The 15,628-nt window shown below is 39.0% G+C and overlaps 1 long non-coding RNA gene across 1 annotated transcript; it reads right to left on the reverse strand.

Annotated features, from left to right (window-relative positions):
* Window positions 1–279: 279 nt before the first annotated feature.
* On the reverse strand, window positions 280–4,595 carry LOC125377401. The gene is made up of 4 exons (XR_007219553.1): window positions 4,319–4,595; window positions 2,891–2,949; window positions 1,707–1,778; window positions 280–941 (listed from the first exon to the last, which is right to left on the reverse strand). It is a non-coding gene; the product is annotated as an uncharacterized LOC125377401 (long non-coding RNA).
* Window positions 4,596–15,628: the final 11,033 nt, after the last annotated feature.

Here is a 15,628-nt window from a genome sequence, read left to right on the forward strand (position 1 = left end):
GTTACTAAGACTTCTGCAGAAAAGGCAATTTAGGAGAAAATGTAGTATACATAGGTCACGCACGACCTTTTTCCAACTTCGACCCCTGCCCAAAGGAAGATTTAGACCACAAACAAACTTTTTGTCTGGTTGTGACTTTGACCTTTGACATAACAGATCAATGTGTCATCAGATGCCAAAGCAATGCATGGTTTCATAAGATAAGTGTAGCTATTAAACTGAGGCAAAATCATGAAACATCCCCATTTACACAGCTGGCAAATGAAACATAAGCAACAATCAAATTATCATATTTTTTTTATTCATATGCCTATCATGCCTATAGTATATCGCACACTGAACAGTGTTCACACGATTGTTCCTGATGCAGTATGCAATTTCATCCTATTCTTCAATACTCATAACAGAGTGTGATAACTGTTCGCTTGACAGTACCTACGGATTATGTTCACCAGTTCAGAGAACTTACTTTCCCTCAATCCTACTTTTCTTTCTATATTGCCATGGATGAACAGGAACCAGGATGAGGGGATACCAGTTGGACTCAATCCCTGCTGCATTGCGCTAGTAGAATTGTGAACTTTCCATTTGGTGTTTGGGTCCACATTGAAAGACAATAAGTCCCATTTATCATTCCGTTCAAGTGTTTACCACATGGCTCAGGACAAGAATTTCTTGAATGTCCTGGAAGGATTCCACTCCAGCTTGGCATTGGTTGGTCTTCTCACATTAGCCAGACCAGTCTTGTGTGTCCCAGTACCATTTGGCATATAACTTCTCGGTCAGCCTCCATTGAAATAACAGGACCCTCATCATCGCTGTCTGCAAATCACCTCTGATATCTGAAGGGGTGCACGCCCTGTTAAGGACTCCCTTGTCTGGTCCTTCCAGGCTGTCAACCTGGAGTACTCATCCAGGGATCTCAAGCAGGACTTCAGTTTCTGCAGCATTATGTACAAAGATTTTAGCAATCAAAAAGAATGGTTGCCACATGTACTTACAGATAGAAGGCAGCAAAATCACTAACATTATCATATGTGAGTCTTGTTATATGCCAAACATTTAAGATAATCACATCTCAAATCTCAACCAGACAAACCAGTGATTAATGTTATGAACTCGGTCCAGACAAACCGATGATAACTGTTATGGACAATATCCCACGTCATTGTGGTATGACTACACGCTATCAATGAGCCTACTCGATCACTACCTGATCTATTAATTAGGCTTGTATGGCAAGCATAGACTGCTGGGAATCTTTTTAAGAGATGTCATTTAGTGATTGCTTCAACTCATCAACATGGAAAAATATATTTTTACAATCCTTGTCATATAGCCAACTATTGCTGGATGCTGTATCAATAAATATGTTGTGTTTAACACTGCTTTGAACAGTATTCCAGATATATCACCGCCTGTTAGCTCGATGTGGGAAGAAAGCCCTAAGTGATCCAGGTCTTTGATGAATCCCACGAGCAAGTGTATAACGCTGACAAACCTAGCAACATAATCGGGGAGAACTAGGATTTGAACTATGACTATAGGTTTCTGCTAAGCCCAAGAGATGCAACTCTGCACAGCAAATTGTAGTGCCTTAGATAATAGGACATCCGTGCCCACAGCGATAAGGAACAAACTGAAGAAATATTTGCAAAATAACCATATGAACCAAACAAAATAATTTCAAAATATGTATCACTCACTGTTGCTCTTCTATGGTCTTTCCTTGCATTGATGCTGCACAGATGACTGTCTCTTTTATTCATCCGGACATTCTACAAACATAAGTAGCATTCACATCACAGAAATGTCCAAACTGTACACAGTTGTACATTTGATTCAAATGAAAAGACCCCAGTTGTGATTCCGACTTAGAACTGCCCTAATTATAATAATTCATGTCAAACATTCAGAGATGACATTTATCCCTATATTTAACTAATGTAAAAACAATATTTTGACAACAAAGTCAGGGTCATTCAACGCATACATTACATGGGGAATAACTTGTTCGACAATGCAGAAAGATCCTCATCGAGGTCAACGTCATTCCATGAATTGTTGCTAAATTTTCTTGAAAATGCAGGAGCGGTCGGGTAGCCTAGTGGTTAAAGTGTTCGATCATCATGCCGAAGACCCGGGTTCGATTCCCAAGATGGGTACAATGTGTGAAGCCCATTTCTGGTGTCCCCCGCCGTGATATTGCTTGAATATTGCTAAAGCGGCGTAATACCACTCTCACTCACTCTTGAAATGCAGATTAATGCAATGCAGTATTTACTTTTATTTCTAGGCTATTTGTTTGGCTTTTCCATGACACTGTTTTGACAGAGATCTAACCTTGATATGACACTTTGTTCAGAAATGATATGAATAAGATAATATTTTATTATTCCCAAGGAAATTTGGGTTACATTGTAAAAGCACTGAGAAACAAGTATAAGATTCATGATTTAAGTTAAATACACTCATACATACACACACAAACACAACATCCAAACACCAGGGTTAGAAATTGGCACCAGTCATATAGTCCTTGCCAAACTGCCCAATAGTAAATATCCTAAGGACAAGTAGAATTTTGACATTTTTAAAGGTTTTGCTATATGCTATCATTAAAAGGACTAGTGGACTGAAACTGTTAGTTTCTACCGCTGCAAACACTAATCAACTTATGAATTTGGTGGTCAGACTAGGTTATCATCATACTCTGGGGGCATGGATCTTTGCTGATAATAACTATCACTAGATTGCCTGGTCCATGTTCAATTATTTACAGGCCGCCATCACAGAGCCGGACTATTATGAGTGTGATGTTTCACATTGCATTGAAATATACCATGATGAATACATGTAGTTTGTAATTATCACACACAAAAATACTCACTCAACACTTCGTATCCTCCCTGAAGATGTCTGTGAACCTCCCCACAAACCCTGAACATGCTGAAACAGAAAACAACTAACTTGTCTTAATCCTTTCAAAGTTTCAGTGTGAATTTGTGAAAGATTAATAAGCTGTCATTATTCATTGTAATCCATATCTCACTTTCAGGTGGTTCAGGTGGCAACACATGATTGGAATTGAATGCCACGTTTTGTATGACATGCACTTTGACAGATTTATACCCTTGGTAACTAACCCTTGTCATCAAATCCAAGCGTTATGTTGAGAATAAGGACACGACCCTTAAAAGTCCTACACCTGTAGCTCTTATGCAAACCCAAATCCCATGTCACAACAAACACTTGATCATAATAATAACAAAAGGTTTCCGAAAACAACAAAACTAAAAGGCCCTTGACGTTTACAGTAGTAACATGGAGATCAGGAAAATATCTAAATCAATCCATTCCATAGGATCTCTGTATAGAAATCATGGAACATTATGTCTCAAAGCCCTGTTACGTAGGGTTATAGCGAAAACGGCACCTCAGAAAAACCTCGACTCGAGCGAAAACGGCACCTTATTTTTTTTTTACCTTGGTCAAATGAATGATATTAAACTTACATTGTAACTTGCAAAGGCCAATAATTGTGAGATGTTAAAACAAGTTTACATTAGAAATTAGCCTCTGCTCCAACTATAATCCAACTTAGCTTATACGCAACTCAACTTATGGTGAAAACATAACATGCTTTGACGAAAGATAATAGAAATTAAACTCACATCGTCTCTTACAAACACAAATAATTGTGAAATAAAACAAATAAGAAATTAGCCCCTTACTCCAATTTACTCACCGACTTTTATTCACTATACGCTTTGAAGTTTTAAGTACCTTTACTCAATTTAAACTGAAACTGTATTTAAGAGGCCTAACATGGTGCTGCAAGATCACAATTATTCACAATGGCCTTTCGATGTGTTGCATGCGAGAAGAATGACAGAAAAAAAATCAACATGCTGTATCATGTGATAACTGTGACCAGTGGAACTGGACTTTCTATGGCCCGTTATAGAGAAATTTGCCGTACTGACTTCCCTTTCCGCTGTGTGAAATTCGTAGCTCCCGTCATTGAAGAGGTGATCGGTAACTTTCATGTCAGTTTCCAGTCAGAAGATGCTGAAGAAATGAGAGTACCAAACCTATCGGAAATTCACATACGGCTTCAGATGTACTCAATACATCAAATACCATGTAAATAAACCCTATATATTGCTACAAAAATCGTTGTTATCGTTATTAAACATAGAGGTTCCGTTTTCGCCCGACACATAGTAGCGGTTTTCGCCAAATGCGGTGCCGTTTTCGCCAGAGAAATCGGTGACGTTTTGCTGAGGTGCCATTTTAGCCTGCACCCGTTACGTACCTAGCATCCGCAAGGTGCTCTTCCTTCCTTCGGCTGTCAATCGAGTTTTCGAAGTACTTGACGTCCTCGTTGTGGATGGCTCAGATGGATTTCGACCGGGATTTCCGTGTTAGAGGTGATTGAGAACAATGTATCGATACACCAGGTAAGCATATCGCAATCAAGCATCACGGTGTACATCGATTACACGAGGTTTGAGTGTTTGTTTACATTTGTGTTCCAAAATGGCGCCCTCGGCAATACAGGGAATTATGGGTAGACTTGCCTGTCCCGGAATAACACGAGTTGGTCACGAATGACGAGCGTCATTTCTGCAGCAGTTACGGAAAGAGACGAGGTTGGCCGATTGTAGTTCATACAGGCCATATTGGGAGCCGCGGGGATTTCGACAGTGTGTATTAGGAAGTATATCTATGTGGTGTATGGAATATGCGTTTGCCTACCATGCCTAGATAAGACAGTGTGACAAGGGAAATCCCAGCGGACGTAATATTCCTACAGCAGGAATGTTTCACAACCTCGTCAAAATCGGCGATTGCAGCTGATGTCATGCAGGGAGCTGAAGACGTGACATATTCAGACAGAGACCATATTACATATAGACTGTTACATGGTCTCTGATTCAGGTAAGGAATATGTGAATAATATTGATCACGTATTAAAGTTATTTATCTTCTGTAAGCCACTTATTCAGTTTAATATATATTAGTAAATGTGTGATTTTATTTTTGTAGGATAAGCAATCTACCTAACTTATGTTAATCCTTGCTAATGTATAAGATGTAGAAATATGTTTGCTTACCTATATTCCTTTACTAGATACTCTAATGTGACTCATTTTCTTAGTTCATACCGTACGAACAAATCAATCTGTGGTACCAATGTGTGAGAATGGTTAATAGACTAAACTTTAAACTTACTTTTGCAGGTGTGAAGAATCAAGAACACATTAAATGACAGAAGTTTCGCAACAGTGAACATAGTGAAGTGGAAGATAAGACATTTGAAAGGTATGGATATTTTCACTTGAAATTTTTGAAGAATACCATGAATACAACTTTATCATGTTGGGAATTTTGGCGGTGGGGTAGCCTAGTGGTTGAAGTGCTGAAGACCACGGTTCGATTCTTGTCATGGGTACAATGTGTGAAGTCCATGTCAGGTGTCCCTTGCTGTGGTATTGCTAAAAACAGCGTAAAACCATACCCACTCATGTGGGGATTCAGGGTTGGAATTGGTCCCCATCAACCTATGCTAGTTGTAAGAGAGGGTTATACTATAAAGTGAAAACAGCACCTCGCCTACTATTGCCTGGTGAAAACAGCACCTTGTTATTTATTTTACCTTGGTCTGAACATGCCCGAATACATGAAATTAAACTTGCATGGTCACTTGTAAACACAAATAATTGAGAAATGTTCACAAAGGTTTACATTAGAAACTAGCATCTACTCGCTGACTCTGATTTGGAGATGCAACTAAACTTATTGTGAAAATATAACATGCTTTGATTTCTTTGAAGTAAAATAAATGAAATTAAACATGCAAACACAAATAATTGTGAAATGTTAATCACCTAAACAGTTTACATTAGAAATTAGCCTCTACTCAAATTTACTCATGATTCTGATTGGGAGGTGCAACTAAACTTATCATTGAAAGATCACATGCTTTGAAGTTTTAAGTAGCTTTACTCAGATTAGCTCAATGTCCAGCTAAAACTGGGTCTGGCGAAAATGTCAAGAAATTGGACTACAGGTACACTATATATTTCATATTTATTTTAGAAAGTAGGAAATAAATAGTAATTTTATAAAAATTTCATATACATCTCCCCTTTCTGCCAGGAACCAACATCACAAGAATGTCTCTCCAGATAACAGACAACGACAATTAGTAGCCCTTTTTGCCAAAACAAGGTGCTGTTTTCGCCCGAGAAATCAGTGACATTTTGCTAAGGTGCTGTTTTAGCCTCACCCATAAGAGATAACTTAATAGATCGGGTGATCAGGCTCGGTGACCTGGTTCATGGCATCTGACAGTGACCATCTAACAGTGTGGATTGTTGTTCACAATATCAATCACTGGATTGTCTAGAATCTTGGGCCTACCTTTAGAATACAGTACCACAAACCTTTCAAAAGGTCACAATACCCTGTGATGTAATTCGTAGTATTTTGTTGCCTGACACACTGGCAAAACAATGTCTTGTGATGTCAGGGGTCATTGGGCGTGCCTATATAATGGGTCATTCTCTAAAAAAGTAACATTTCCTGTCCAAATGAATTTTCTTGAAAACGACTCATAATTCTGTTTTCAGATTACTTGACAATGAAGATATTTATCAGATGTATGCAATATTCTGATCAAATTACTGATATAACCTTATGTTAGCCAGTAAAATACCTTAAATGTGCAGAAAGGTGCAGAAATTTGTTGTCCATAAATAAAAAATCAAACTTTCTCAAATTATCTTAAGTCTCTGGGAACAAATACTTCCCAAAGCACTGGTGATTTATGTAGCATGACATCATGGAAGACTGATAACAGCAGAAAAGCTGTTGGTTTTCCACTTGGATTCATTATTTTTGGCAACAGTAATCTTGTCCAGAGTAATAGTGTCTGTCCTGTCACCAGATAGTACAAATACAAATAATAATTGCTCCTTTGGTAAGCCAGAAGGCTAAGGTCTTTGCAGGTCCCTTACTTTCCAGTACTATCATGGCACCATATGCTCAAGCAATTTATACTGGTGCAGTGTCTTCAAAATAACTGGTAAATGTTGTCTTTTGATGTGTACTTTTTGTAGGTGTCTGTGCTGTCACCATGCATTTTGGATTCCGAAATTGTTATTTAAAAAATCAAATATGAGTATATTTGACTGTCAGAATGGAACTCAACCAGTGTGCTTGTTTTAGTGCAAGAGAGAAGTCATTGCCCTAAGCTGGCATTATGTCATAGTTTGTCTCTCCTGTCACTGTCTCTGCTGTCACCGTCTCTGCTGTCACCTTAAAAAAAGTGAAAGGACAGACATATTTAGGCGACAGCACAGACATATAGTGTTCAATAAATGTTTCAACATATATATATATTAAAAGACAAAGAAAACATGAATGGTAATGTATTTTGTATGTTTGCTTGTTGCATGAAAATCTGAATATTATTAACATTTGGGTCAATAAACATTGATTACACTGCACAGTAGATCTTTGGTAACAGCACAGACTTTTAATAGTGACAGCACAGACACATTTCAGTGACAGCAAAGACATTTTAGGATTTTTTTTTCATGTTGACAAAAATAATGAACAATTATTCATTTACTCGCCCTACTGTTGTACATGATTAAGAAATGTAACATATTTAGCAAATTTAAATGAAAGTTATGTTACATGATCACTTCAAACACTGTGTCTATGAGTGACTGTGACAGCACAGACACTTAACAGTAACAGCACAGACATTTAGTGTTTAATAGAGATTTTGAGAAAGTTTTGTTCAATGATTCAGTGTCTTTAAAACTCTATCTCTTAGACTTTTGTTAGTTACAGGTAAATTTGAATTTCCATTAACATTTGGGTCAATAAACACTGATTACACTGCACAGTAGATCTTTGGTAACAGCACAGACTTTTAATAGTAACAGCACAGACTTTTCAGTGTCAGCAAAGACATTTTAGGATTTTTTTATCAAGTTGACACAAATAATGAACAATTATTCATTTTTCTCGGCCTACCGTGGTACATAATTAAGAAATGTAACATACTTAGCAACTTTAAATGAAAGTAATTTTACATAATCACTTCAAACACTGTTTCTATGCATGAGGGAAAGAGAGAAGTGGAGGTGTGTGCTGACAGAATGGAGTGTATGAGTGGGGGACAGAGAGAAGTTGAGGTGTGTGCTGACAGAATGGAGTGTCTGAGTGGGGGAAAGAGAGAAGTGGAGGTGTGTGCTGACAGAATGGAGTGTATGACTATGAGTGGGGGAAAGAGAGAAGTTGAGGTGTGTGCTGACAGAATGGAGTGTATGAGTGGGGGAAAGAGAGAAGTGGAGGTGTGTGCTGACCGTATGGAGAGTCGGAGCGGGGGAAAGAGAGAAGTGGGGGTGTGTGCTGACAGAATGGAGTGTATGAGTGGGGAGAAGTGGAGGTGTTTGCTGACAGTATGGAGAGTCGGAGTGGGGGAAAGAGAGAAGTGGAGGTGTGTGCTAACAGAATGGAGTGGGGGAAAGAGAGAAGTGGAGGTTTTTGCTGACAGAATGGGGAGTCCGAGTGGGGGAAAGAGAGAAGTGGAGGTGTGTGCCGACAGTATGGAGCGGGGGAAAGAGAGAAGTGGAGGTGTGTGCTGACAGTATGGAGTGTATGAGTGGGGAGAAGTGGAGGTGTTTGCTGACAGTATGGAGAGTCGGAGCGGGGGAAAGAGAGAAGTGGAGGTGTGTGCTGACCGTATGGAGAGTCGGAGCGGGGGAAAGAGAGAAGTGGAGGTGTGTGCTGACAGTATGGAGTGTATGAGTGGGGAGAAGTGGAGGTGTTTGCTGACAGTATGGAGAGTCGGAGTGGGGGAAAGAGAGAAGTGGAGGTGTGTGCTAACAGAATGGAGTGGGGGAAAGAGAGAAGTGGAGGTTTTTGCTGACAGAATGGGGAGTCCGAGTGGGGGAAAGAGAGAAGTGGAGGTGTGTGCCGACAGTATGGAGTGGGGGAAAGAGAGAAGTGGAGGTGTGTGCTGACAGTATGGAGTGTATGAGTGGGGAGAAGTGGAGGTGTTTGCTGACAGTATGGAGAGTCGGAGCGGGGGAAAGAGAGAAGTGGAGGTGTGTGCTGACCGTATGGAGAGTCGGAGCGGGGGAAAGAGAGAAGTGGAGGTGTGTGCTGACAGTATGGAGTGTATGAGTGGGGAGAAGTGGAGGTGTTTGCTGACAGTATGGAGAGTCGGAGTGGGGGAAAGAGAGAAGTGGAGGTGTGTGCTAACAGAATGGAGTGGGGGAAAGAGAGAAGTGGAGGTTTTTGCTGACAGAATGGGGAGTCCGAGTGGGGGAAAGAGAGAAGTGGAGGTGTGTGCCGACAGTATGGAGTGGGGGAAAGAGAGAAGTGGAGGTGTGTGCTGACAGAATGGAGTGTATGAGTGGGGGAAAGAGAGAAGTGGAGGTGTGTGCTGACCGTATGGAGAGTCGGAGCGGGGGAAAGAGAGAAGTGGGGGTGTGTGCCGACAGAATGGAGTGGGGGAAAGAGAGAAGTGGAGGTGTGTGCTGACAGAATGGAGTGTATGAGTGGGGGAATGAGAGAAGTGGAGGTGTTTGCTGACAGAATGGAGTGTATGAGTGGGGGAAAGAGAGAAGTTGAGGTGTGTGCTGACAGAATGGAGTGTATGAGTGGGGGAATGAGAGAAGTGGAGGTGTGTGCCGACAGAATGGAGTGTATGAGTGTTGGAAAGAGAGAAGTGGAGGTGTGTGCTGACAGAATGGAGTGTCTGAGTGGGGGAAAGAGAGAAGTGGAGGTGTGTGCTGACAGAATGGAGTGTCTGAGTGGGGGAAAGAGAGAAGTGGAGGTGTGTGCTGACAGAATGGAGTGGGGGAAGAGAGAAGTGGAGGTGTTTGCTGACAGAATGGAGTGTATGAGTGGGGGAAAGAGAGAAGTGGAGGTATGTGCCGACAGAATGGAGTGTATGAGTGGGGGAATGAGAGAAGTGGAGGTGTGTGCCGACAGAATGGAGTGTCTGAGTGGGGGAAAGAGAGAAGCGGAGGTGTGTGCCGACAGAATGGAGTGTCTGAGTGGGGGAATGAGAGAAGTGGAGGTGTTGGCTGACAGAATGGAGAGTCTGAATGATGATGAAATTCACCCAAAGACAAGTAAGGAAATGGTACAAAGTTCAGGTGATGATAAGATGAAAGACAAAAGGAATTACACCAGCCAGTTGATACAAATGAATGCCCCGGGAAATTCGTTGTCGTTATGTATAACATATCATATCCTGGTTATGTTGAACATATAGAGCTAGGTGAAGTTTTTGTGGAATGTATGCATAAAGTGGGAAAGCACGGGAATGCAAATTGTTTCTTCTGGCCATGCAAACTTAAAGACAAATGTTGGTACCAATTTGAGGACATAGTTAGCTTTGTACCAGAGGCTTACAAAATATCACTGTCCTGTGACTATTGTGTTGAGTCTTCTTTGTGGGAAGATATGTTGGAAACAATTCATGGCAAACAATAACCTGTGTTTATATGTGCACATGAATGAGGTCAAGAATGATTTACTGAATGTTATCATATAATGCTATCATTTGGTAAAAGTGCAAATATGTTATCAGCTTTGTCTGTGCTGTTACTGTTGAAGTTTTGAAAGTTGACTATTCTCGTTTCCTTACAGCTTTTTGCTTGGAATAAGCAACAATAACCGCAAAAAGTGCCATTAAGGTTGTTGGTAGAGTTTCTGATCAAGTTCTATTTTTGAGATGAGCAATTCCACATAAGATTGGTTTATGAATTTTTGCTTGTCTGTGCTGTTACCAAACCTCACATTTTTATCTAATTTATGTCACACACAAAATACACCTAACACTTTGATATGCACATTCATTGAGTTTCCCTTCTTTTACTACCTTTACTTCTGAAACACAGAACACAGAAATAGTTATTATAGTTTTGGCAATTACAAAATATTTTGTCTATCCTGTTACCATGGTTACCATGTTGTCTGTCCTGTTACCGTGAATGTCTTTCCTGTCACCAGGTTTCTGCCATCTCAAAAGTTATAATTGGTTCAACTCTGCTGACAAAATATATATAATTCATAAAATGAGTGTAATAACTATTATTACCTTATAGAATAATGGTAGTTCCATTTCAGTGTAGGCAGTAGACAAGTTTATCTAGATCATTTTGCAAATATTTCCATTGTATGCATATATTTACAGTCTAATTATTTAGTAAAGCCAATAAATGAAATTTTAAAACTGTTGGTATTTGAACTATGCCAAAATGCAACAACCATATCATAAATTTAATTCATTTTAGATTTATGTTCAGTGACAAAAACTGAATGTTATGCACGGTAACAGCACAGACATTTGGTACAGAGATGCCAAAAACAGTTTTCTGCTAAAAGGTAAATAAGACATATTAAGCCTGCATACTTTACACTTGTATTCAGTATTTGTTATGTTGTTTATCTGCTCAACCAAAACATTTCAAAAATGAATTCTGATTTGTTGATTTTTCAAAATGTTACTTTTTTAGAGAATGACCCATATATGCCCTTTTCAGTGGTCTATAGTTTCCACACTCTATGTTGTTGCATAAGTTTTAATTATTTGTTTACTAAATATTGCCTGCGGATGCGCATTTTATAACAAGTGCTTGTTCATGAAAGCACCTTTATTTTCTATATGTTTTTTATTTCATTTTTACCTATTCCAGTGGTTAAAATGATTATAAATTGAAACTTATAATGTGCAATAAGCGGGTTATAGCTAAAACGACACCTTAGCAAAACGGCACGGATTGGCGAAATACTCGCTGAAAGCGAAAACGGTGATTATTACTTGACGTAAATGACACCTTATTTCTTTTTTACCTTGGTAAAATAAATGAAATTAAACTTGGATTGATAACTTGCAAAGACCAATATTTGTGAAATGTTAAAACAAGTTTTCATTAGAAATTAGCCTCTACTCCAACTTATCCTATACGCGATTCAATTTATTGTGATAACATGCTTTGAAGTAAAATATATGGAATTAAACACACATCGTCTCGTACAAACACAAATAGTTATTAAACTTTGAAACAAGTTTACCTTAGAAATTAGCCCCCTACTCCAATTTACTCACCGACTCTGATTGGCAGACGCAGCTAACTTATTGTGAATATATTATACGCTTTAAAGTTTAGAGTACTCAACATGCTCAATGTCAAGCTGAAACTGTATTTAAGAATTCTAACATGGTGCTGTCAGATCACAATTTTTCACAATGTGTCATTTGAACATGTTGAAAGGTTTTACAAGAGATATTTGTCAGTAATAACTGATGCTATTTCTGCCCTTACATTACATCAAATAAATCAGCCAATATATGGAACTATTTTACTATGTGGCAACGGACATACTTCAGGCTGTACATTTTACAAATAGGTTAATATCTTTGTCATCTTGTTCCTCCTAATGTCTGATCAGTTGCTCGCTACACTATCAGCATGATCAGGTGGTGACTTGGTTGATGCATGTCATTGATCCCAATTGTGTGGGTCCTTGCTCATGATGTCAATCACTGTACTGTCTGGTCCAGACTCGATTATTTACATATAGCCGGAATATTGCTGAGTGCGGCATAAAACAACAAACCAAACCAAATCATAAGTGCGGGATGGGTCATTTGAAATTAGCAAGTTTTATGTGAACTTAAATCACTACAACCTGATCTGAGTCTTGAAAAGATATGACTTGGATTCAGTGAAAATTTGCATCATGATAGTTTCAACTGTAGATACAGTTAATCTGGTTTTTGTACAGATTCTGTTTATTAATTGTATATGTTGTTCAAATAAGCTTTGCCTCTTCACCAACCCTATTCCTCTTTTAGAATAAATAGTGTCTGATAATTCAAATACCATCACTACTAATCATCCTAGTGAACACAACAAAGAAATGCACATCATAAACATCATTATTACTTCTGATCTGTGAAAAAGTAGAAAAAACTGTTATCCAGCAAGATACATTTCCTTGGTCCCCCAGAAGCATGTTACATAGTAAACTGACTTGATAAGTTGAATAGCAGTCAGCGTGGTTGTAAATGCACAACTGACTAAGCCGTCACTTACTTACTTACTTATATTGGAGATTTAACGTGCGCTTTCCGACTGCAAGCGTATGTCGCACACGGGCCCGGCCAGGCCATTTAATGTGTTTCCAAAAAGGGGAAAAGTGAGTTTGTGCAAGCCAGGTGGGGGGCTTTAGGGGTTGCTAATATAGTAATTTTGAAATTTTGAGATTTGGAAAGAATGCCAAGAGTGGGTGGGGGACGAACTCAGGGAGCTGTGTGTGTTGGGTGGTTGTTAGATAAGGTTTTGGTTTTAATATTTTATTTGAGGTTTAAATATGATTAATTAGTCTGAGTTTTAATTAGGTATATGCCTAAGGCTTTGAATTTTTCTAATTTATTTCGTGGATTTAGGATTGATTCTAGTGTAATTCCGGTTTTAAGATTTAGGGTGGTCTGTAGTGTTGTTCGGTGTGTTTGGTAGTGTGTGCAGTGAATGAGTATGTGTTCTGGTGTTTCTTGTTGTTTGCAATGTGGGCAGTTTCCTGTTGTGTGTAGATTAGCTATTTTACGGTGATTATTTAGTTTGGTGTGGCCTGTTTGTAGTTTTGTAATTATTCTGTCGATTTTTTTGTATGGGTGTAGTATTTTTGGTTTATTTAGGTTTTTTTTGAGTACTTTCCTGATTTGGTTAATTGAGTTTTGGTATATATTTGCCATTTTTTGTTGAGTTTTTGTTGAGTTTTTGTTTAGTGACACTTTTGATTTCTGATTTTGAGCTGGGTAAGTTTAAGCTTATTTCTGGGAGTTTAAGGGATAATTTTGCTGCTTTATCTGCCTTTTCATTTCCAAAGATTCCTACGTGGGCGGGGATCCAAATGAACTCTATTTGTTTACCTGCCTTAGTTAAGTTGTTTGAGCTATTGAGTATTTGATTTATTAGTTTGGGGTGGTTTTTAGTGGTTTTTTTATTTTTGAGGGCTTGTAGTCCACTGAGGGAGTCAGTTAGGATGAGGATTTTTTAGTGTTTTTAGATTGCTGATTATGTAGTGCTGAGGCCATGCCCATTAGTTCCGCCGTGAATATGGATTGGTTGTTTGGGAGTCGGTAAGTTTGTGTGTTTTTGGTTGGTTGTGCGATGTGGACTCCGAAACCTGTGTGTTTTGAGATTGGATCTGAGGATCCATCGGTGTATATGTGACACCAATTTTGCCAATTTTCATGTATGTATGCTAGTGTGGTGGTTTTAGCGATGTTAGGATCGGTCTGTTTATTTAGTGTATCGACTAGTGTTGTGTCTATTTTTGGTATTTTAAGTTTTGGAGTGAAGATATTGGATGATTTATTGTTTAGGTAATTTTAGGTAATTGGTTATTCTTTGGGAAATTGGAGTAAGTAGTGGATGTTTCCGGGCGAGGGCTTGGTTTCTAGGGCTAATATTATTTTTTATTAAGTTTTCGATTAGAGGGTTTGATTGGGGCGCGGCCCAAAAGTTTAGGGTAAGTTAATCCCTACGTAGTTTAAGTGGCATTTCTCCTGTTAAGGCCTGGAGTGAGGTGGTGGAGGTGCCATGTTGAGTTCGTGTGATTAGTTTTAGGGCCTGATACTGGATCGAGTCTAGTTTTTTAATGAGGGAGTTGTTTAAGGTGTCGTAAATGGCACTGCCATAGCCTAGTTTGGATCTAATTAGTGATATATAGAGTGAGAAGAGGGTGTTTTAGAGGCCTCCCAGTTGGAGCCGGTTAGGCATCTTTAGGTGTTTAGGTCTTTGCTGCATCTGGTTACTACCAGGTTACTACCAGGTTTTTAATGTGAGCATCCCAGGTGAGATGTTCATCGAAGATTAATCCTAAGAATTTGGTTTGTTTTTGGAATTTGATTGGTTTGTTGTTTAGGTTTAGTTGGAGGTTTAGGGAGGCGGGTTGCATATTTTTGTGTTTAAATACTATTCCTGTGTTTTTTTCTGAGTTTAGGGAGAAGCCCCATTTGTCAGCCCATTTTTGTATGTTATTTAGAGATTTTTGTAGTTTTGGGCCATTTTAATGCTTTTAGTGCGGATCCAGAGGGCTCCATCATCCGCAAATTTTGATGTGTTTACTTTGGGGTATAGTCCCTCGAATAGATCGTTAATCATAATATTGAAGAGTGTTGGGCTTAGGATGCTGCCCTGGGGAGTGCCATTTTCTAGGGGACATTGGTCCGATAGCGTTTGGTCTATGCCCACGGTGATTTTGCCGTTTGTTAGGAAACTTTGGATGTAGTTAATTATTTGACCTTTAAGACCTAGTTTTTGTAGTTTTTGTATTAGCCCGTTATGCCAAACCATGTTGAATGCTTTGGAGAAGTCTAGAAAGATGCCTGTAGTATATTGTTTGTTTAGTTGGCCTGTTTTAATGTCCTGCTCTAGTCTGGCAAGGTTATCTAAGGTTGAGCGTCCAGGAGTGAAACCGCTTTGGTCTGGATTTATTATGTTGTTTTGTTCTAAGTAGTGTTGTAACCTGTTTTTTGCTATGGATTCCATTACTTTGCATAAGTTAGAAGTTAGGGAGA

This window comes from Haliotis rufescens, unplaced genomic scaffold (assembly GCF_023055435.1).
Source record: "Haliotis rufescens isolate VD_foot unplaced genomic scaffold, xgHalRufe1.0.p SCAF_9, whole genome shotgun sequence".
Lineage (NCBI taxonomy): Eukaryota > Metazoa > Mollusca > Gastropoda > Lepetellida > Haliotidae > Haliotis > Haliotis rufescens.